Source organism: Suricata suricatta, chromosome 5 (genome assembly GCF_006229205.1).
Source record: "Suricata suricatta isolate VVHF042 chromosome 5, meerkat_22Aug2017_6uvM2_HiC, whole genome shotgun sequence".
Lineage (NCBI taxonomy): Eukaryota > Metazoa > Chordata > Mammalia > Carnivora > Herpestidae > Suricata > Suricata suricatta.
Genome location: NC_043704.1, coordinates 105,682,707 through 105,704,823, shown reverse-complemented (window position 1 = coordinate 105,704,823; position 22,117 = coordinate 105,682,707). Strand labels below are relative to the sequence as shown.

Here is a 22,117-nt window from a genome sequence, read left to right as displayed (position 1 = left end):
CTATTTTCTCTACACCATCTGCGGTCTTAGACTATTTTGAGGAGTAAAATTTGGGCCACGGGGACTGTGTCATCTATGCCCAAGGATGCTTCTTGTGTCTATAGTGTAAGCCTGGAAAGTTGCCTTTATGTCTTCCCATCCAAGTGCCACTTGGGTCCATGGTCTAAGCCTGAAGAACTATCTTCAGGTTTTCCCATAAAAAGCCTTATTGGTTTGAGTCATGGTTGAGAATAAGATTCTACTCATCATTGCCAGACAGTGGATCCTTTAAATTGGCTATATTTGAAAGAAAAATATTATTTACAGAGAGTTCTCAATTTTCTTATTAGGATGATGGCTACCCTTTGAGACTCCCTTGACAAGATGAAAGAACAGTAATTAAACTTAAGATAAAAATTATTGTCCATATGCAATGTAAATTCTCCTTCTTGAAATCCAGCCCCATCTGCCTGTTTTAACTTCCCTTGTCCCTCACAAGATTTACACAGAGCATTGCAACCTAATCTCTAGGTTCAATATATATACATGTTACCCATGTAAATGCCAAAAGCCAGGAAATCAACTTAACAAAGGCACCCAAGACTGACAGTGGGCTTGCTTTGCTCCTACTTTTCAGGGCTCCGTAATTGGGCTCTGCTGGCTTCAGGCATTGCTATGCAGTGTCCTTTGCAGATGTATTCTAGACACTCCCACCTTCACCATACACAGGACAAAATTTATGTCCTCTGAACAGCAGCAAATCCTTTAAAAGCCCTTTCACTTCCACTTTCAGAAGTTCCTACCAAATTTGGAGAGGAAGATTAGTGGCCATCCACAACACCTTCCACCCTTCACACACAGATAAAACTGATGACCAGAATGTCTTCTAGGTCCTCCTACATACAAGTGATCAGCAGAAGGTCAATGTTCAGGGGCAAATAGAGGCCAAGGTTAAATTATATACCTCAGAAAGAGGTTTTTATAAAAAATGCTTTGTACAGACTTTTCAGAAGCATAAGGGTTTTGATTCCCTTTTAGTTCTAAATCTCCCTGATATAAAGAAGCAAGTTCCATTATAAAAGGCAGGTCAATCCCTTGATATTCAGGTTGTAATCTAGTACTTTGTGGAAATTAAAAACAATTGCCTTTGTCTTGCAAATCTCTAATGTGTTAAAATAATCTAGAAGTTGTAGAAGGTGCTTAAATTTTATATGTAGTGGTGTTTTATCCCTTGTAATTCTACTTATTTTGAATTCTGTGTTGTGGAAATTACCAAATTTCCTTCTCAACTGCATTGTGAATTCTAATCAAATTTTTAACGACTGTCATTTTAAAATCTTTTATCATTATAGACAGCTTTACTTTTATTCAATGCCTTCACAAGTGTTCTTACAAAAATGCTTCATTTTCAAGGAAACTCATGAAAAAAAACTCTAAGATACAGATTTCTGAGAACCTTAAGATCTTTAAGTAAACAATCCAGAATTAATGGAAACACTGGATTCAAACAAAACAGGAAAAATTGCATGTGAGTGAATAAACTGATAAAGAGGAGGAATATAATTTTTATGACTTTTGGTTAGAAATATTGCTGATTTTTTTTTTTTTTGGAGAGAGAGAGAGAGTATATGTACACGAGTGGGGGAGGGGCAGACGTTGAGCAGGAGAGGATCTTCAGCAAGCTCCAGGCTCGACTGACAGGTCTATCCCATAACTCTGGGATCATGACCTGAGCCAAAATCAAGAGTCGGATGTTCAACCAACTGAACTACCCAGGTGCCCCAAAACATTGCTGATTTTTAAGAATATTTTATTTCCAGATTTAAGGAAACTCTTTTCTTTTAAGCTAATGGGTTTACAGCAGTTTGGTAAATTATACATTTGTAAGCAGATTTGAAACCTTTATCTTCTCCTTACCTGATCACCTCAGAATGTGGAAACTCTGTATTTTTATATTTTCATGGCAATATGTTTATTTGCATAGATTCAATAAGAGTCTATTCTTGTAACAGGACACAATTGGAAACATTGGTTATATTGTCAAGGCTTTGATGAGGATGTGATATTTGAAGGAAACATGCATAGACTCACATATGACCAGACAGCTTTAAGGAACTTAAGTTGATGTAATTGAGCTAATAAAGCCTGTTGCAAATATCAGCCTGACTTCTTGCTTATGGGTAACCAACTGCCTTACTAGGTAAGTAAGGAGGATCACTTCATTGCAGGTCCAAGAACCCCAGGACATTTTAGGGACATCAAGAATAGAGGAAGTAACACAAATTTATAGGTATTGTAGGCAAAGTTTGATGGTAAGTGTTTGGCTAGACTTCTTAGCCTTGAGAATCTGTTAAAAGTTTAATCTGAAGATTCCTTTGGAAAAGTTCCAGCAAAGCAGATTTAAAAGACTATACAATCAATCACTATACTTGCTGTCTTTATGTAAAGAAGGCCAAGTTTAATGAAAGTAAACTTATTTTACAGAGAAGTTCCACCTAATTTGGCTAACTTTGAAAATGAGGTGACTTCAGAGAGAAAAATTGTGTTTCAGTAATACTTTTGTGGATATTAGATTCCCAGTTCTGTTAACTGTCTTTTAAGGTTTTGTCTTCTACCGGTAAACTAGACTAGATTCTGAATTCTGATTTCTTCTGGTGATAGCCTACAACTCTCCAGTGTTTCCGAGTTCCCATCCTTTTGATTTAGAATCATCGAGGACTGAAACAGACATTTCTTCCTGAAGCCCTGCAAACTAAATATGAATAACTTGATATGTATAAACTTCAGGAAAATCAGCACAATAGATTACATAATTTTCATGCCTGTACTCTCTAGACTCTTCAAAAAGCTCAGGAGAGACATTCAAACTACACATTAGGAAAACCGTTTAGACTGCCCTTACCTTCCCTCGCTGTATTTGAAGATGCTTCCAGCCTGACATCGATACAGGTGGTTGCAGATGGGCCCCATCGCAGCACCCCTGGAGTGCCCTGCCTGCACGAGGCTGACTGACTGGCTCATAAGGCTAAGCAAAGACCTGGAACAGGTCAAGGGTCAGGAGCAGCTGGTGATGGGAGGGGACTACTGGGGGCACAAGGAATCTGCCTAATTCCAAACCCTAACATTCATAAATGCACATATTCCTCCTGAAGGTTAAATTGGAGGAACCTGGACTGTATTGCTAGGGCAGAACTAGGAGGACTAGCCAGGGGTATCTGCCCTTCAGTAACAGACGCTTGGGAGCCTTGATTGCTCAACATGTTCTGGACCTCATCAGGCATCCAGTCCAAAGGGGGAATTACTGCTGCCTTGGAAATATTTCTAGAGGGAGGCCTCTCTTTATCCTGAGGCCATTCACAGGGTTGTGGTGTGGCAGCAGTTCCTTGGGCCTGGAGGGCCCCAGCAGCCCAAGACTGGCTGACAAGGTACAGACCGCGCATGCCTGGGAGGTACAGTTCAGGGTAACCAGGGACCTGGAGCAGGGTACTGTCAGGCAAGGCTGGGCCACAGGTGGGGGCTATTGAAGGTAACTGGCATCTTCCTAATCCCAAATCCTAATCTGTACAAATGTGTATATTTCCCCTGAAGGCAGCGCTGGAGGAATACGGACTTACCAGGGCTAAGTTGGGTGGCTTGCTAAGGAGCTTCAGTAAGAGACACTTGGGAGTCCTGATTGGTGCAGAAGCCTGGGACCCCAGAAAACAGTAAGTACACAGGGGGACTAACTTGGCTATTTCAGTGGCAACCTCAGGGCGATTTTCAAGGGGTGGGCTCCCTCTACTCTTGAGGTAACACAACTGTTGTGGATGCGGTCAAGGGCAGCTGATGGAGTGCAGACTGCTCATGTTGTGTGGCACAGGTCAGGGTAGCTAGGAATCCAAAACAGGTCAATGTTGAGTGAGGCCTTGTCACAGGAGCAAGCTGCTGGGGTACCTGTCATCTGCCTAATGCCAGCCTAACCTGCACAAAGTGCATATTCCCCCTGAAGGCTGTTTTGTTATGGAAAACAAATGATGCTCACAGACTGATTTTGTCTTTGCCCACAATATATTTAACGTAGGTTCACTGTGAATTTCACAAGCCAACAACTTACAGTATAATTTGTTAGATTAATGTTGGGATGTTCAATGTGAAATACTTCCCTAGTTATTTTAATAGGTTATCTTCTACTGACCTCAAATAAGGTCTTTTTGCTTTGTTGTCACATTTATTGTCTGTTCTATTTTTACACATTCTGTCTTGTTGTGTTCCTTATTTTTCCCTTGACTCCAAGGGTTAGGGTTAAGTTAGGGTTAAGTTTGGGTTCAATTTTTCATATGTAACTGGTTGAGGAGGCATTAAGGCGATAATCATAGGTATTGTATTATAGGTTTATCCAAAGGTCTAGCAGTAATAAAAGTATTTTGGTTCCATCCTCCAACATTTCCTTAAGAACATGTTTTCCTTCTATCATGAAAAGGCTCTCTGTGGCTTGGAGGCCCCATTCTCTCTTTTGATAATGGAGAACCATGAAAATTAGGTAACCCAATGTCATCTTCCCCCCTTAGGTGCCTATATTCTGATTTCATAGTTGCCCAAGAAATCACAGACATTAGGATGGATGGTATTTACTTCTGGTTGGGTTCTCTGTTCTCTCAGATGACCAGCATTGCCCCAGGATTATGGTTGTTCTGAGAGTATTCCACATAACAATCACTCTTAACTCCAAAAATTGACCATCTACCTATAGAGAAAACTCTTTTATGTCATTTTTAGTATTTTGTTATTTTTAGCATTTTCTCAAACTGCTTTATGCCACATTTTTATTGTTCTAATTTCCTTCTGTGTGAAATTCATTTATACTTTGTAATACATTGCTAATTTTATCTATCTGTATACCTACTGACGACAAAGCTGCCATTGATTCATGTTCAATTGAGATTGTTTGGTTTCAAAAATTTTAAAGCTTAATGTGATTTGATTGATTTGGAATTAAGAAAAGTATCTGCCATTGTTTTTTCACTTAAACTTCTTCCTGGTCCAACAAAGAACTGTAAGGGTTTCCTTTTTTTAGCAAACATGTTTCTGGCATAGTTTGTAAATTTGGCATGAGCAAGTGTGGATATCTATATTATATCTAAATCTACATACTGTATATCTATATTACAATATAGATAATCTATATCTATATATAGATTTGAGAATCTGTATCTTGGTTAAAAGTTCTATATATTAAATTGCAAAGTAAAGGCTACTATTGTTGCTTCTAATATGACCATGAGAGGCTTTCTTAATACAAGTTCCTATATTCTTGGAATAAAAATTTGTGGTGAGAGAGAAACCTGATGTATACCACCAAGGATAATGATACGTTATGTGCCAAGTTTCCCATGTGTCCTCTGTAGACCTTACTAGGTGTCTCTGTTCTTATAAAGTCTGGACATAGTGTGCATGAATGTATTCTTAATTTTCTAATAAGTAACTGGATTAAACAGTGGAAGTTGAAAGTGTAATAAATGATCAATTTTTTGGCTAATTTATATTTACAAATATAATTGCCCATTCTGAATATTCAGCAGTTGCTCTTGTAGAATAAAGTGCTACTACACAAATTAAGTCAGGAATTAAATTGATGTTCTTTTCAGAATCTCTGGCGACACTGTGTCCAATGCTACATTCAATTTAGTAAGATAAAGAAAAATTACAGAAGTCAGTAGCTGATTGTCCTGGTATATATGCTAGCTTATTTTACCAAGAGATAGTTAGTGGTTCAGGCCAATCTTTCTCCTTCAAGTCAGTTTCTAATAGGGGGTTGTTCAGGATCCATAATGATTCTCATGGAAATTGGAATGGAAGTTTCCACTTCTTTATCAGCTTCTATAGGCACTTGGTTTCTTCATTGATTGAAGGTTTCACAGTGAATAGATGGTTCTTATGGAAAAGGGAAGGGGTGGAAAGTTTGATTTTGGTGATGCTGGTGTTGTTTTTGAGTCCTCAGTTGCAATACGGTGATTGGGGTGGTAATCTCCTGTGGAGGAGGAAAAGATGTCACAGATTCTGGAGTTGTATCTGGAGCAGAATGTGGCTATTTTGTTCTGGTGGCACCACCACCATTACTGGAGATGTCAGGGAAGTACCCAAAGCTGCAATGAGTATGATACCCAATAGTGAGCAGTAAACAAAATGATATGGCCAGTAGGTAGCATACTGCATTGATCCACATAGTAATATTTATGGGTTCAGTAATGCATAGAAGATTCATGCCTACAAAATTAAGATGGTGTCCTATAAATTCATAAATCTTTGTAACTGTTGTTTTTGCCACTCAAGATCTATAGTTTATGGCCAATATTGGGCCATAATTATTGCTGATACTGCCCCAAGCATAATCACCCTGCATCATGCTAGGCTAAGTAGTAGACATCTAGTGTTGACACAGTAAAACATGTATACATATATGAAATTTTTATAGAGGTTTTATGTTATCTTCCTTAGTTTGATGTAATAGTCTTTCTTCCTTGGTCAACCAGTAGATTTTTTTAAAATGGCAGGTGCTATAATTTCTGTAGTACTCTAATCATGTTTTTAAATCAGATTAGTTTTGATTCTGGAGTGTTGTTAGTGCTAATTCCTATCTCCGTGGATGTCTGCAATATTAATTCATTAGAAGTTTTTCTACTGTTCTGTATCTATGGTTTAGAGGTCTTGCTGCCTCCCAGATAATTTTAGTCCAAACTTTCATACCTAGATTGTTACTAAGCAACCTAGCTTTTGCTTGAATAAGCCATTCTTTTCAACTGATCCAGAGGCACTTGGGTTGTATAGTAATGAGAAATTCCACAACATGCGGTATTTCTTAGCCCATTCTTACATTAACTTTCCTGTGAAATATGTGCCCTAATCTGATTTTATGTTTGGGATACTATCAGAAACAATTCAGATTTCTAAAGCTCTTCTGGTGGATTTTTTAAAATTTTTAAATTCCAGTTTAAAAAATTTTAATTCCAGTAGAGTTAACATACAGTGTTACATTAGTTTCAGGTGTACAATAAAGTAATTCAATTCTATACATTACTCAGTGCTCATTGTGATAACTGTACTCTTAAACCTGTTCACCTATTTCATCCATCCCCCCACTCACCTCCCCTCTGGTGATCATCAGTTTGGTCTCTCTAGTTAAGAATCTATTGTCTTTTTTTTTATTATTATTGGTTAAATATACTGTAGTTTATTTTTTAAATTTACATCCAAGTTAGTTAGCATATAGTACAACAGTGATTTCAGGAGTAGAGTCCTTAATGCCCCTTACCCATTTAGCCCATCCCCCTCCCACAACCCCTCCAGTAACCCTATATTGTTCTCCTTATTTAAGAGTCTCTTATTTTTGTCCCCTTTCCTGTTTTTATATTATTTTTGCTTCCCTTCCCTTATGTTCCCTTTTGCTTCCCTTATGTTCATCTGTTTTGTATCTTAAAGTCCTCATATGAATGAAGTATATGATACTTGTCTTTCTCTGACTAATTTCACTTAGCATAATACTCTCTAGATCCATCCATGTAGTTGCAAATGGCAACATTTCATTTTTTTTGATTGCGGAGTAATAATCCATTGTATATATGGACCACATCACATCTTCTTTATCCATTCACCCATTGATGAACATTTGGCTCTTTCCATATTGGCTATTGTTGATAGTGCTGCTATAAACATTGCGGTGTATGTGCCCTTTCGAAACAGCATACCTGTGTCCCTTGGATAAATACCTAGCAGTGCAATTGCCAGGTTGTAGGGTCGTTCTACTTTTAATTTTCGGAGGAACCTCCATACTGTTTTCCAGAGTGGCTGCACCAGTTTGCATTCCCACCAGCAGTACAAAAGAGTTTCTCTTTCTCCGCATCCTCGCCAACATCTGTTGTTGCCTAAGTTGTTAATGTCAGCCATTCTGATGAGTGTGAAGTGGTATCTCATTATGACTTTGATTTGTATTTCCCTGATGATGAGTGATGTTGAGCATTTTTTCATGTGTCTGTTGGCCATCTGGATGTCTTCTTTGGATAAGTGTCTATTCATGACTTTTGCCCCTTCACTGGATTATTTGTTTTTTGGGTGTTGAGTTTGATAAGTTCTTTATAGATTTGGGATACTAAAGGAGTCTGTTTCTTGGTTTGTCTCTTTTCTTCTTTTGTCCCTTTGTTTCTTCAATTCCATACATGAGTAAAATCATGTTACTTGTCTATCTCTGACTTATTTCACTCAGCATTATACTCTCTAGATCCATCCATATTGTTACCAATCACAAGATTTCATTTTTTATGATTGAAATAATATAATAATTCCATTCTTTTTTATCATTTCATCTTTCAGTGGACGCTTGGGCTGCTTCATAATTTGGCTATTGTAAATGATGCTGCAACAAACAAAGAGGTGCATGTATCTCTTTGAATTAGAGTTTTTGTATTTTGGGGATATATACTCAGTAGTGTGATTACTGGATTATATGGTAGTTCCATTTTTAACTTTTTGAGGAATGTCCATACTGTTTTCCACAGTGGCTGCACCAGTCTGCATTCCTTCCAACAGTGCACAAGGGTTCCTATTTCTTTGCATTCTCTCTAACATTTAACTGTTTCTTAAAAAAAATTTTTTTAATGTTTATTTATTATTGAGACAGAAACAGAGCATGATTAGGGGAGGGGCAGAGAGAGAGGGAGACACAGAATCCGAAGCAGGCTCCAGGCTCTGAGCTGTCAGCACAGAGCCCGACACAGGGCTTGAACCCACAAACCGTGAGATCTTGACCTGAGGCAAAGTCAGACGCTTAACTGAGTCACTCAAGCACCCCAACATTTAACTGTTTCTTTGATTTTATACATTCTGACAGGTTTGAAGTGATATCTCATTGTAGTTTTGATTTGCATTTCCCTGATAATGAATGATGTTGAGTGTCTTTTCATGTGTTTGGCTATCGGTATTTCTTCTTTAGAGAAATATCTGTCCGTGTCTTCTGCCCATTTATTTTTCTTTTTTAATTTTTTTTAATGTTTGTTTATTTTTGAGAAAGAGAGTGAGTAGGTGGCGGAGGGGTAGAGAGAGACACACACAGGATCTGAAGCAGGCTCCTGATTCTGAGCTGTCAGCACAGAGCCTAACATGGGGCTCAAACACATGAACCGTGAGATCATGACCTGAACCTAAGTCAGATACTCAACTGACTGAGCCACCCAGGTGCTCCGTCTTATGCACATTTTTAATTGGATTGTTTTTTGGGTGTTGAGTTGTACAAGTTCTTTTTATATTTTGGATACTAGCCCTTTACTGGGTGCCATTTACAAATACCTTCTCCCATTCAATAGGCTGTCTTTGTTGATTGTTTTGTTGATTGTTTCTTTTGCTGTATAGATTTTTATTTTGATACGGTCCCAATAGCTTATATTTGATTTTGATTTCCTTGCCTCAGGAGACACATCTAGAAAGCTGTTTCTGTGGCCAGTGTAAAATAAATTATTGCCTGTGCTCTCTTCTAGGATGTTTATGGTCAGGTCCCACATGTAGGTCCTTAATATGTTTTGAGTTTATTTTTGTGTATGATGTTAGAAAGTGGTCCAGTTTCTTTTTTTTGCATGTAGCCATCCAGTTTTTCCAACACCATTTGTTGAAGAGGCTTTTTCCCACTGCATATTCTTACTTATCTTATAAGACTAATTGACCATATAAACGGGCTTATTTCTAGTTTTTTCTATGCTCTTTTATTGATCTTTGTGTCTATTTTTGTGCCAATAACATGCTGTTTTGATTACCATAGCTTTGTCATATAACTTGAAGTCTGGAAGGTAATAGTTAAGTTTTGTGTTTCTTTTTCAAAATTGCTTTTGCTGTTCGGGGATCTGTTGTGGTTCTATAAAAATATTAGGATTGTTCTAGTTCTGTGAAAAATGTTATTGGTATTTTAATAGGAATTGCATTAAATCTGGTCATTAAATCTAGATTGCTTTGGGTAGCATGAACATTTTAATAACATCTGTTCTTGCATTCCATAAGCATGGAATATCTTTCTACTTCTTTGTGTCAGCTTCAATGTCTTTAACCAGTGCTTTATAGTTTTCAGAGTACAGGTCCTTCACTTTTTTGGTTGAGTTAATCCTAGGTATTTTATTATTTTTTGTGCAATTGTCAGTGGAATTGCTTCCTTAATTTCTGTTGCTTTGTTATTAGTATATAAATACATAGTACATTGATTTTGTATCCTGCAACCTTACTGAATTTATTTATCGGTTCTAGTATATTTTTGGTGGAGTCTTCAGGGTTTTCTATGGATAGTATTGTATCATCAGCAAATACTGAATGCTGCTTCCTTACTGATGTGAATGCCTTTTATTCCTTTTTCTTGTCTGATTAGTGTGTGGGTAGGACTTACAGGATTATGTTGAATGAAAGTAATGAAAGTGAACATCCTTGTCTTGGTCCTGATCTTAGAGGAAAAGCTCTCAGTGTTTACCATAGCATATGATGCTTACTCTGGGTTTTTAATACATGGCCTTTATTATTATGAAGTATGTTCACTCTAAACCTACTTTGTTGAGAGGTTTTTTTTTTTTTATTATGAATGAATGGTGTACTTTGCCAATGCTTTCTCTGTGTCTATTGAAATGATCATATGGTTTTTGTCCTTCCTCTTGTTAATGTGATATATCACATTGATTTGCAAATATTGAACTGCCTTGCATCCCAGGAATACATTCCATTTGATCCTGGTGAATGATTTTTTAAGTATGTTGTTGGACTTTTTTGCTACTATTTTGTTGACAATTTCCCATATATGTTCATCAGAGATATGAGCCTATAGGTTTTTGCTTTTGTTTTTGTTTTTTGTAATATCTTTATCTGATTTTGATATCAGGGTAATGCTGGCCTCAGAATGAATTTGGAAACTTTCCCTTTTTCTTGTATTTTTTGGTAGAGTTTGAGAAGAATAGGTAGTAACTCTTCTTTAAATGTTTGGTAGAATTCATCTGTGAAGCCATCTCACTTGGATTTTTGTGCATTGGGGGTTTTTGAATTACTGATTCAATTTCACTGCTAGTAATCAGGGTGCTCATATGTTCTACTTCTGATTCAGTTTAGGGAGGGTATATGCTTCTAGGAATTCATTTATTACTTCTAGGATGTCTAATTTGTTAGCATATCATTTTCCATAACATTCTCTTATAATTCTTTGTATTTGTGGCGTTTTTTTCCCTATTTCTTTTTTTTAAATTTTCTAAAATGTTTATTTGAGAGAGAGAGAGCATGAGTAGGGGAGGGGCAGATAGAGAGAGGGAGACATAGAATCTGAAGCAGGCTCTAGGCTCTAAGCTGTCAGCACAGAGCCCAACGCAGGGCTCAAACCCACCAACTGCGAGATCATGACCTGAGCCGAAGTCGGATGCTTAACCGACTGAGCCACTAGGTGCCCCTTCCTCTTTCATTTCTGAATTTGAGTCCTCTCTCTCCTTTTTTCTAATGGGTCTAGCCAAAGGATTATCAATCTTGTTGATCTTTTCAAAGAACCAGCTTTTGCTTTCATTGGTCTGTTCTGATTTTTTAAATCCCTATTTCATATGTCACTCTTCTGTATTAATGTAGCAGATGAGACCCTTAAGCACACATTAAAAAACACATTTTTAAGATGAATATCTTCATTTCTAAACCAATTCAATAATTAATTTAGAAATCTATTACAATCTTAACAGCAGTACCCTTTTGTTCAATTCCATAGTGGGAAATACCCCATTCTTGTTCACTCCTCTGTATGTCATGTCTTCTGCTGTTGTACGTTACATAATCTTAAACATTTTTGGTTGATTGACTTACACTGAAGAATATTTTTGGTTACTCTACTTGACTTAAACAAAAATATGTAAATAATGATAAAACGATAGGAATTCTGTTCTCGCTAAAGAAATATTGTTTTTAGTTAGTGTTTTTCGTCAATGATACTGCAATGATTGCTGGAGCCATAAGATGGTGTATATGCACATTAATAGTAGTATTTAAAAAAATCTTGATGCAAGGTTCTAGTGAAAATGATTCATGATTGCTTATTTTCTTCTCTTGTATTCATTTACTTTTGTAAATGCAATAAATTTATTCCTAATTAAAAAAATAAATCCCTATTTCATTTATTTTTGCTCTAATATTTAGTATTTCCTTCCTCCTGCTAGTTTGGGGTTTTGTCTGTTCTTTTTCTAGCTTCTTCAGGTATAAATTAGGTTGTTTGATATTTTTCTTGTTTCCTGAGGTAGGCCTGTATTGCTATAATTCCCTCTTAGAATAACTTTTGCTGCATCCCAAAGATCTTGGGCCATTGTATTTTCCTGCTCATTTGTCTCTATGTATTGTTAAATTTCTTTGATTTCTTCTCTGACCCATTTGTGTTTAATCTCCATGTATTTTATCCAGAATTTTTTCTTGTGGTTGATTTCTAGTTTCATAGTGTTGTGGTCAGAAAAGATGCATGTTATGATTTTAATCTTTTTGAATTTGTGGCATAATGTGATCTATTATGGAGAATGATGCAGGTGTATTTTGCTGTATTGGTGTTGAAATGTTCTAAATATAGCTTAGGTCCATCTGGTCCAGTGTGTCATTCAACACCATTTCCTTGTTGATTTTCTTTCTAGGTGATCTATTGACATAAGTGGGATGTTAAAGTTCACTACTATTATCGATTTCTTCCATTATGTTTATTAACTGCTTTATCTATTTGGGGGCTTTCATGTTAGGTATATAAATATTTACAATTATTATACCTTCTTGTTAAATTGTTCCCTTTGTGATTCTATAGTGTTTTTCTTTGTCTCTTGTTACAGTCTGTTTTAAAGTCTATTTTTATCAGCTTTCTTTTCATTTCCATTTGCATAAATGTTTTTCCATCCCTTCCCTTTAAATCTGCATGTGTCTCGAAGTCTGAAATGAGTCTCTTTGAGTCTCTTCTAGGCAGGATATAGATGGGTTTTGTAATTGTATCCAATTAGATACCCTATTCTTCTGATTAGGTAGTTTGGTCCATTTATATTTGAAGTATTGATAAGTATGTATCTATTGATAACTATGTATTTTATTACTTGTTCTATGGTTGCCTTTGTAATTCTTTTTTCCTTTCTTGTGGTTTGATGGCTGTCTTTAGTGATATGCTTGGATTTTTTTTTTTTTAGTTTTTGCATATTTATGTCAGGTTACCATTAGGTTGATATATGCATATGGTAGTCTATATTAAGTTGATAGCTGCTTAAAGTTTGAACCCAGTCTAAAAGCACTAAATTTTTATTTTTCCCCACCCCACGTCTGTTTTGTTTTGTGAATGCCTTCACTGATTTTCATAAATACATTGATTTTAGTATTTTTGAATTTGTGGCCTAATGTTCCTGCTGTTGTGCTTTAACCTCCATACTGATTTTATAACGTTTATATGTACTTGTGTTCCCTTTCCTATTTTTATTACTCCTGCTTACGGTCTTTCCTTCCCAGAGAAACTCTTTTAACATTTCTTGTAGGAATGGATTAGTGGTCATGAATATCTTTAACTAGTGTTGTCTGGGAAACTCCTTCTCTCTCCTTCTATTCTGAATGATAGTCTTGCTGGATAGAGTATTATTGGTTGCAGATTTTTCTCCTTTCAGCACTTTGAATGTATCATGCCCAGCTCAGCTAATAGCCTTCTGGGATTCTCCTCATATGTAACTGTTTTTTCTTACTATTTTTAAAATTGTTCATCACAATTTTTTTTTTTTTTTTTTTTTTGCCATTTTAACTATTCTGTGTCTTGGTGTGGACCACTCGGTTGATTTTGTTGGGGCTCTCAGTGCCTTGTGGATCTGGATTTGTTTTCTTCTGCAGATTAGGGAAGTTTTCAGCTATTATTTCTTAAACTAAATTTTGTGTCCCCTTTTTTTCTTTTTCTGGAGTCCCTATAGTGTGAATGTTATTACACTTGATGGTATCACTGTGCTCCCTTAACCTGTTCTCATTTTCTAATATTCCTTTTCTCTCCTGTTCCATTTGGTTGCTTTCCATTATTCTGTTCTCCAGGTCACTGATCCAGTCTTCTGCTTCCATGTAGTGTATTTTTAATTTCAGTTAGTGAGTTCATCTTTAGTTCTTTTTAATATTTTCTCTTTGTTGAGGATCTTGTGGAGATCCTCTCCTCTTAAGTCCAGTGAGTACCTTTATGACCATTATTTAGAGTTCTCTATGTGGCATGTTGCTTCTTTCCATGTTGTTTAGCTCTCTTGCTGTGCGGTTGTCCTGTTCTTTGATTTGGAACATATTCCTCTGTCTCATTTTGTTTAACTTTGTGTGTTAGGAAAGTCAGCCATGTCTCCTGCTTTTGAAATTAGTGGCCTTATGAAGAGGAAGCCCTATAGTTCTCTGCAACGTGAGGCCTCCTGTGCAGCAGAACCTGGCACTTTAGGGTTCTTTGCTATGTGTGTTGTGTGCACCCTGTGTTGTGGTACGTTTGATTTTATCCCACTTGTCTACAATGGCTCTTTGCCTGGTAGGGGCAGGGTTTGGTCCCTGTGCTGTTAAGGGACCAGTCTGAGAGCCACCATGTGCCTGAGTTGGGTCAGACCAGATGCATCTGACCCAGTTCCCTCTCTCACCAGAATTGTGGTTGCACTGAACTACAGAGTAGTCTCTAAGCATCGTCCCCTGAAAGGCTTTTATTGGTGGGGGTATACATAGTCAGACCAGATGTCTGCCCCAAGCCCACTGCTGGGCCTGCAAACTAGTATGTGTGATTATTATCCACTTTCCCCAGGGCAGGAGTCCCTTTGAGTGGTGCTGGCCCCTGTCAGGGCTACTTGCAAAATGCCATGCATGTGGTGCCACTTTGGATGGACTCCTGCCAAGTGGGGTGGGTTGGATGGGATAGTCTGCTGGAGAACAAAGGGTGGGATGCCTAGCGTAAGCAAGGTTTGTACTGGTCTGCTTGTGGGAAGAGACTTGGAGCCCTGCTGTGGGAAACTGTCTGGAGACATTTTGGAGGAACTCCTGTCCAGTGTGGTTGGTTGGACGGGGCAGCTTCACAAGACAAAGTGGTGTTGGGGTTTGTACTGGTCCCACAGATGTCCATGTATCTAGGCATTCTTGATGTGTTTTTTTTCTCTGAGATTACCTATGAAAAGCCTGTCAGTGTTTGAGTGGTTTTCTGGGATATTGACAGTGATGTGGGTGTTATCTAAATGTATCTATGGAACAAAGTAAGCCTAGGATACCTCTTCCCCTAAGTCCGATTAGGTTACAGAATTTTCAACAGGAAGTTTTCCTGGGTAATCTAAATGTAATTGTTAAGAGTAAGTAAGTTGGGGAGAGTGGGGTGGCTCAGGTAATCATCTCATGGTTTGTGAGTTGGAGCCCCACTTAGGATTTCTGCTGTCAGGAGCCCACTTCGGATCCTCTATTCTCCTCACCCACTTGTGCACGTGCACTCTCTCACCTCTCACTTTCTCTCTCTCACCCTGTCTCTCTTGCTTGCTCTTCGCTCTTTTCCTCTCCTCCATCTATCTTGCTCTCTCTCAACTCTTTTCTCTCTCCCTCTCTCACTTACACTCCTTTGCTCTTTCTTGCACTCGTGCTCGCTCGCGCTCTCTCTCTCTCTCTCTGTTCTGAGGGGAATAAGCTTAGGAATTCCCTGAGCCTGCACTGATGGGTTAACCTGGCAAAAAGAATTACAAAGCCACAGGATGGTTCACACCCAAGTTTGGGTAAACAAGATTAGGTAAATGGGTATAGAGGGCGGGGCCAAGGCAGCAATACAAAGGTATAGGAGGTAAGCAAGATTGGGTATTCAGGGCAAAAATGCTACCTTCCTCTTCCCCCCCCTCTCCAATTTAGTACTATAGCAGAAAGCTGCTCTCAAAGGAAGGAAGGACCAAAAGGGGTAAAGAGGGCTATAGACCTCTGCCTGGTGAAGCTGCCCAGAGAGGAGCTGATTAGCAAAAGGGGCCTTGTTGATCATGAGGTTGCATGTTCTGTCTTATCCCCTAGGCTAAAGTAAACTGGCATTCCACCTCATGTTAATAATCCTGGCACCAGGCAGATGGTTTTTATATTGACCCAAACCCCTAACACCCTAGATCTTCAAAACCCCCTTTTGGGGCGCCTGGGTGGCTCAGTTGGTTAAGTGTCCAGCTTCGGCTCAGGTCATCTCACAGTTCCTGGGTTTGAGCCCCACGTCGGGCTCTGTGCTGACAGCTAGCTCAGAGCCTGGAGCCTGCATCGGATTCTGTGTCTCCCTCTCTCACTGACCCTCCTCTGCTCATGCTGTCTCTGTCTCTCAAAAATAAATAAAAAACATTAAAAAAATGTTAAAGAAAAACAAAACCCTTTCCCTCACACCCCTGAGTTAATATTCACAGATTCATTGTCTCTTTGTGCATACCCATCACATTTGTAAGGACTCTTATTCAGGGCTCTGGTCTTTTCCCAGACATTAGCCAACTCATTTTAATCCTGCGTCCTGACTCTTGCTGGACAAGAGAGAACTTTAGACCCAGAGTCTACGACAGATGGTGACCCGGCTGTGATAGAAGGAAAGGGGCCTACAGGGCAACATGGACAAGGAGCTGATGTGGCAGGAGGTGGTGCAACACAAGGACTGCAGCACACCATGGAATGATTAAGGAGCTCCAAGAAAAAACTCACTGGGTACAGTCGCTTCCTGACGAGGTAAGGGATAAATCGAAACTATATTAGGATTTGTTGCTGTGGAACTATTTAAGAGATCTACCATGGGAAACTCCCTAGCCCCTGAACAAAAGTGCTGTATTCGAATTCTTCAGTCACTAGGAGAGACAGCAGGGAAGCTCTAAATTATAAGGCTCTCCTTAGATTATTGCTGGCTATCCAACAAAATTGCCCTTGGTTCCCAGAACAAGGAACTTATGATCTTGAAGTGTGGAAATAAGAAGGGAAAACATTGAAGGCCAGGCATTTTGAAGGGGCTAATGTCCCCCCTGAGGTAATCCACCTGGTCTATCGTTCATACTGCCCTTCTCCTCTTGAGCTCGAATGTGTATATGAAGACAGAGTTCTCTAAAAAGGAAAAACCTCAGTCCCCCTATAATCAGGCTGTGCCTCTGGTGCTTTTACAGCCAAAAGATACTCACCCTCCCCCAAAAGGATGGGATGACATTGAGCCTCTAAAAATCTCACGACCAGTTCTGATGAAGTCCTCACCCCAATGCAAAAGTACAGGAAGGAAGTCCATAAGGCTGTGTTTCCATTGTCAGGCAATATGTCCATGAAGGCCTGCTCTTTCCAATAGTAAAAGAATTGCAAAAATCAGTTCAGCTGTATGTCCATCATAGACCTTTTACAATTAGCATTTTAAAAAATATTTGTGATACTCATTCCATGTGTCCCTGGGACTGGAGCTCTCTCATGAACATCAGCCCAGTGTGCTGTCTGTGCCCAAGAGTATCGGGATGCTTGTGTGGTTTGTACTATGCAGAACTTTGCTGCTGCTATTCTGGTATCCTTTGGACCACTGTCTGACACAGGGCAGTGGTCCCAATCATTGTCAGTGAAACAATGCACTAAAATGATGCAGTGTATTTTACACAGGGCATCCCTAATACAAGGGACTTTAGCTCACTGTTTCTCCCTATACACTCTGAGTACTCTATGTGTGAGGGCTTCTCCCTCATTCATTTCCTAGATTAATAACTATGATGATTAGAGCCAATTGTCTCTGGCTAGTCTACCTCGGCATAGAGATTTTAAAGAATATTCCTAAGCAGCTGCCAGTCTTTCTGGAGAGCTTTCCAGTCTTCTTAGGCCTGACATACACTGCCTAATTCTACTAGTGGAAAACAAAAATTGGTATCTGCGCATCTATCTGAGCTGACAGGCTTTAGGACCATGTGCATTCTTTTCTCTGCCCTCTGTGTCTTTGTCTGCCTTCTGGGCTCTTGGCGCACCTCACCTTTTCTGCCTTGTTAGCCCATCAGTGCAGGCTCTGGGAATTCCTAAGCTTATTCCCCACACTATAGCTCTTTCTCCCCCCCGCTTTCTCTCTCTCTCACTCACTCTGGCTCTGTCTCGATGGCTTTCTTACAAATAAACATTAGAAAAATACAGCAAGTAAGTTGAAGTAAAAAAAAGTTTGAGCCACCCACGTGCCCTTTACCCTACAATCGGTTAAGCGTCTTGATCTCAGGGTCATGGTTCATGCCCTGCACTGGGCTCCGCACTGGATGTGAAGCCTACTTAAACAAAAAACATAAAAGTTTGTAGGTAACTATTTAAAATAGTTTCTCCATGTCTTTTTGCTAACCTGAAACCTTTGTAGATATTCAATTAATTTATTTCCCAATAAGAAAATAATAAAACATTAATTACTAACTGTAGGCTTATCTATTCTTTTGGCTTCCGTAACAGAGAAACTAAAACTTGAGTCTCCTAGTAAACAGTTTTTTGTGCTTTATTGAAAGATGGTTATGAAGAAGCACATATTTCTAGAAATTTATGAATATATCCATAATTTTCCAATCTAAAGATGCACTAAGTAAATGTAACAATTCATATTTGCTTACTATTTTTCACTATGAAGTTTCTAAGGGTTAAAATTCCAATGTATATGGTTAGAGCTACTAAAAATAAGGGAAACCTCTCCATATGCAAGAAAAGTAGGCCTGTGTTTTTGATAATGAAGATAAGAAATGGAGGGGAAAATTTTTTTCCTAAAGAAAAATTTAAAAATCTGACTGAAAAAGTCTTAAGTTAAAGAAGGAATCTTTAAAATGATAAAATTCATTTTTCAAATCATTTTAAATATAAAAAGCTGGTACAAGATTAAAATTTGTTTTTTTTGTCTCGGTTAAAAGGACATTTTCTTATTCTGCCTTTGATTTTAAACAGTTTTTGTTTAAAGATTCCATGTTTTGTCTTCAGCAGGTCTTTGATTACTTAGAAGAAAAGAGTCTAACTTTATTTGCGTGTGAAGTCTTCTTGAGTTTAAAATTTCCCAGAAGACCCCTGATAGATTTCAAGGGTTTGTTCTTCTCATAAAAGAGAGATGTTAAAGGCAGCAACCTCCTTGACCTAGCCTGCAGCAACTTCTTACTTGACATGTCTCTGAAGGCAAGGGAAATAAAGCAAAAATGAACTATTGAGACCTCATCAAGGAAAAAGCTATACAAAGGAAACAATCAACAAAACTGGAAGGCAACCAATGGAATGGGAGAAGATATTTGCAAATGACATATTGGATAAGGTCATATCCAAAATCTTTAAAGAACTTACCAAACTCAATATCCCAAAAACAATCCAGTGGAAAAACGGGCAAAAGATATCCAGATGGCCGTCACATGAAAAGATGCTCAACATTGCTCTTTAGGGAAATACAAATCAAAACCACATTGAGATACCACCTCACACCAGTCAGAGTAGCTAAAATTAACAATTCAGGAAACAACATATGTTGGCAAGGATATGGAGAAAGAGGACCCTCTTGCACTTTTGGTGAGCATGCAAACCGGTGCAACCACTCTGGAAAACAATGTGGAAGTTCCTCAAAAAATTAGAATTACCCTACAGTCCAGCAATTGCATTATTAGGAATCTATCCAAAGGATATAGAAGTGCTGATCTAAAGGGGCACATGCACTCTAATGCTAATAGCAATGCTATCACCAATCTCCAAATTATGGCAAGAGCCCAGATGTCCATCAACTGATAAATGGATTAAAAAGATGTGGTGTAGATGTATACACAATAGAGTTGTATTACAATGGAATACTACTTGGCCATCAAAAAGAAAGAAATCTTGCCATTTGCAACAACATGGATGAAACTGGAGGGTTTTATTCTAAGCAAAATAAGTCAGAGACAGATCCTAGGATTTCACTCGTATGTGGAATTTGAGAAACTTAAATGATCATAGGGGAAGGGTAGGAAAAATAAAAAGAGGGAGACAAACAATAAGAGACTTTTAAATACAGAGAACAAATTAAGGGTTGATAGGAGTGGGGGTGGGTGGGCAAAATGGGTGATGGGCTTAATTAAGGAGGGGATGAACACTGGGTGTTATATGTAAGAGATGAATCACTGTATTCTATTCCTGAAGTAAGGGAGGGGCAGAGAATCCCAAGCAGGCTCCCAAGTAGAATCCTAACAGTACAGAGCCCAGTTAAGGGCTAAAAGTCACAAATTATGAAATCATGACCTGAGCCGAAATCGGGAGTCAGATGCCTATTACACTGAGCCACCCAGGTGCCCCTGCATTGTAATGAATCCTAATCAGATTATTAACCATTACAATTTTTAAGTCTTTTTGTCATTTACAGTTGTTTTACTTTGATGCTTTTGCAAAAGTGCTTCATCAAGTAGATTCAGGAAAAGACTGAAATACTCTAGAATATAGGTCTCTAACTTAAGATCATACCATTGAACTGAGTAAGAATTTACAGAACTCTAGTGGAGAAACTGATGGTTTCACAAAACTACTGACAGACGATCAATAGAAATTAATTACAGGGGTACCTCAGTGGCTCAGTTGGTTAAGTGCTGGACTTTGGTTTTAGCTCAGGTCATGATCTCATGGTTTCGGGAGTTCGAGCCCCACATCTGTCAGTGCAGAGCCTGCTTCAGATTCTCTCGCTCTCCCTCTCTCTCAAAATAAATAAAACAAAAAGAGAAGTTAATTACAAATGGGACTGAACAAACAGAATTAGAGAACACAAACACAAGTGGGGTAGGGACAGAGAAAGAGGAGAGAGAATCTCAAGTAGATTCCCCACTGTCCGTGCAGGCCTGATGTGGGGCTTGAACTCACAGACTGTGAGATCATGACCTGAGGCGAAACCAAGAGAAAGACACTTAACCAACTGAGCCCCTCAAATACTGCTGTGTTTTTATCTTTTTTTTCCCCCCGGATATAGGAAAACCTTTCCTCAGCAATTTGGTAAATTATACCGTTGCAAGCAAAATTGAAACATTTTCTACCTACCTGATCACCCCAGAATTTGGAAACTCTCATATATTTATGGCAATATATGTGTATGCGTTCAATAAGAATCTGCCCTCCTTATAACAGGACACAGTTGGGAACACTGGTTTTATTACTAAGGTTTGGAGCACCTGGGTGGCTGAGTCGATATCAGTTCAGGTGATGATCTCACAGTCTGAGTTCTAGCCCCTCACTGGGCATGGTGCTGACCGCTCAGAGCCTCGAGCCTGCTGCAGATTCTGTCTCTGCCCCTCCCCCATGCACACTCCATCTCTCTCTCAAAAATAATAAACATTAAAAAATTATTACTAAAGTTTTGACTCTAATGTCATAGTTGAGAGATCTGCAGATGCTCAGATACAACCAGAAGCTTCGAAGAACTAATGCTGACTTCATGGAGCCAATAAAGTGCCTTGGAAATAGCAGTGTGGTATTTGCTAAAGGATTTTCAGCATCCTTACCAGGTAAGTAAAGAAGGCAACTTCCAGGAAGGTGCAGGAACCTAGGATATTTTGGGGACCCTGTTAAAAAATGAAATAACCCAAATCTATAAGTATTACAGGTAAAGCATGATGGGAAGTATTTGGCTCTATTTCTTATGAGTCTGTTAAAAATTCAATCTGAGATGCCTTATGAAAAGTTCCACCAAAAGCAGAGGTAAAAGAGCCTGTATATCAATAACTCTCACTGCACTTATATAAATAATCTAAGTTCATTGAAACTAGCCTTAGTTGCAAATTATTCGCATTTCTATCAATTATAACCACTAAGACTAACTTGTAGAGAAAATTTGTTTTGACTGAAACTATGAATTTTTAGATATTAGATTCTAGTTCTGTTAATGGTCTTTGGGGTTTTGTTTTCTGCCTGTCAACTAGACTAGATCCCGAATTTTAGTATCTCAAATGTCTGATTACATCTTGCCAAAGTCACATTTCTGATTATTTCCCATTCTTTGGGAACATTGCAAACGTTGACTTGATAGGACCAGAGAAACTACCAGAACAGCTTATGTATTTACAATCTTTATACTTCAACTTGTCAGGCTGCCAAAGACCACCAGAGACATTTAAAGTGCACACCAGGGGCGCCTGGGTGGCTCAGTCGGTTAAGCCTCCGACCTCGGCTCAGGTCAGATCTCACGTTCGTGGGTTCGAGCCCCGCGTCAGGC

The 22,117-nt window shown here is 38.5% G+C and overlaps 1 long non-coding RNA gene across 3 annotated transcripts in view; it reads left to right on the top strand.

Annotated features, from left to right (window-relative positions):
• The window catches only part of LOC115292084, a 32,156-nt gene extending 13,038 nt beyond the window's left edge, over positions 1–19,118 (top strand). For 2 of the 3 annotated variants that reach the window (XR_003908790.1, XR_003908792.1), the window contains 3 exons: positions 3,568–3,683; positions 16,427–16,665; positions 18,892–19,118. This is a non-coding gene — a long non-coding RNA (uncharacterized LOC115292084). The remainder of the gene's footprint in view (positions 1–3,567; positions 3,684–16,426; positions 16,666–18,891) is intronic. The other variant, XR_003908791.1, reaches the window with a different exon arrangement.
• Positions 19,119–22,117: the final 2,999 nt, after the last annotated feature.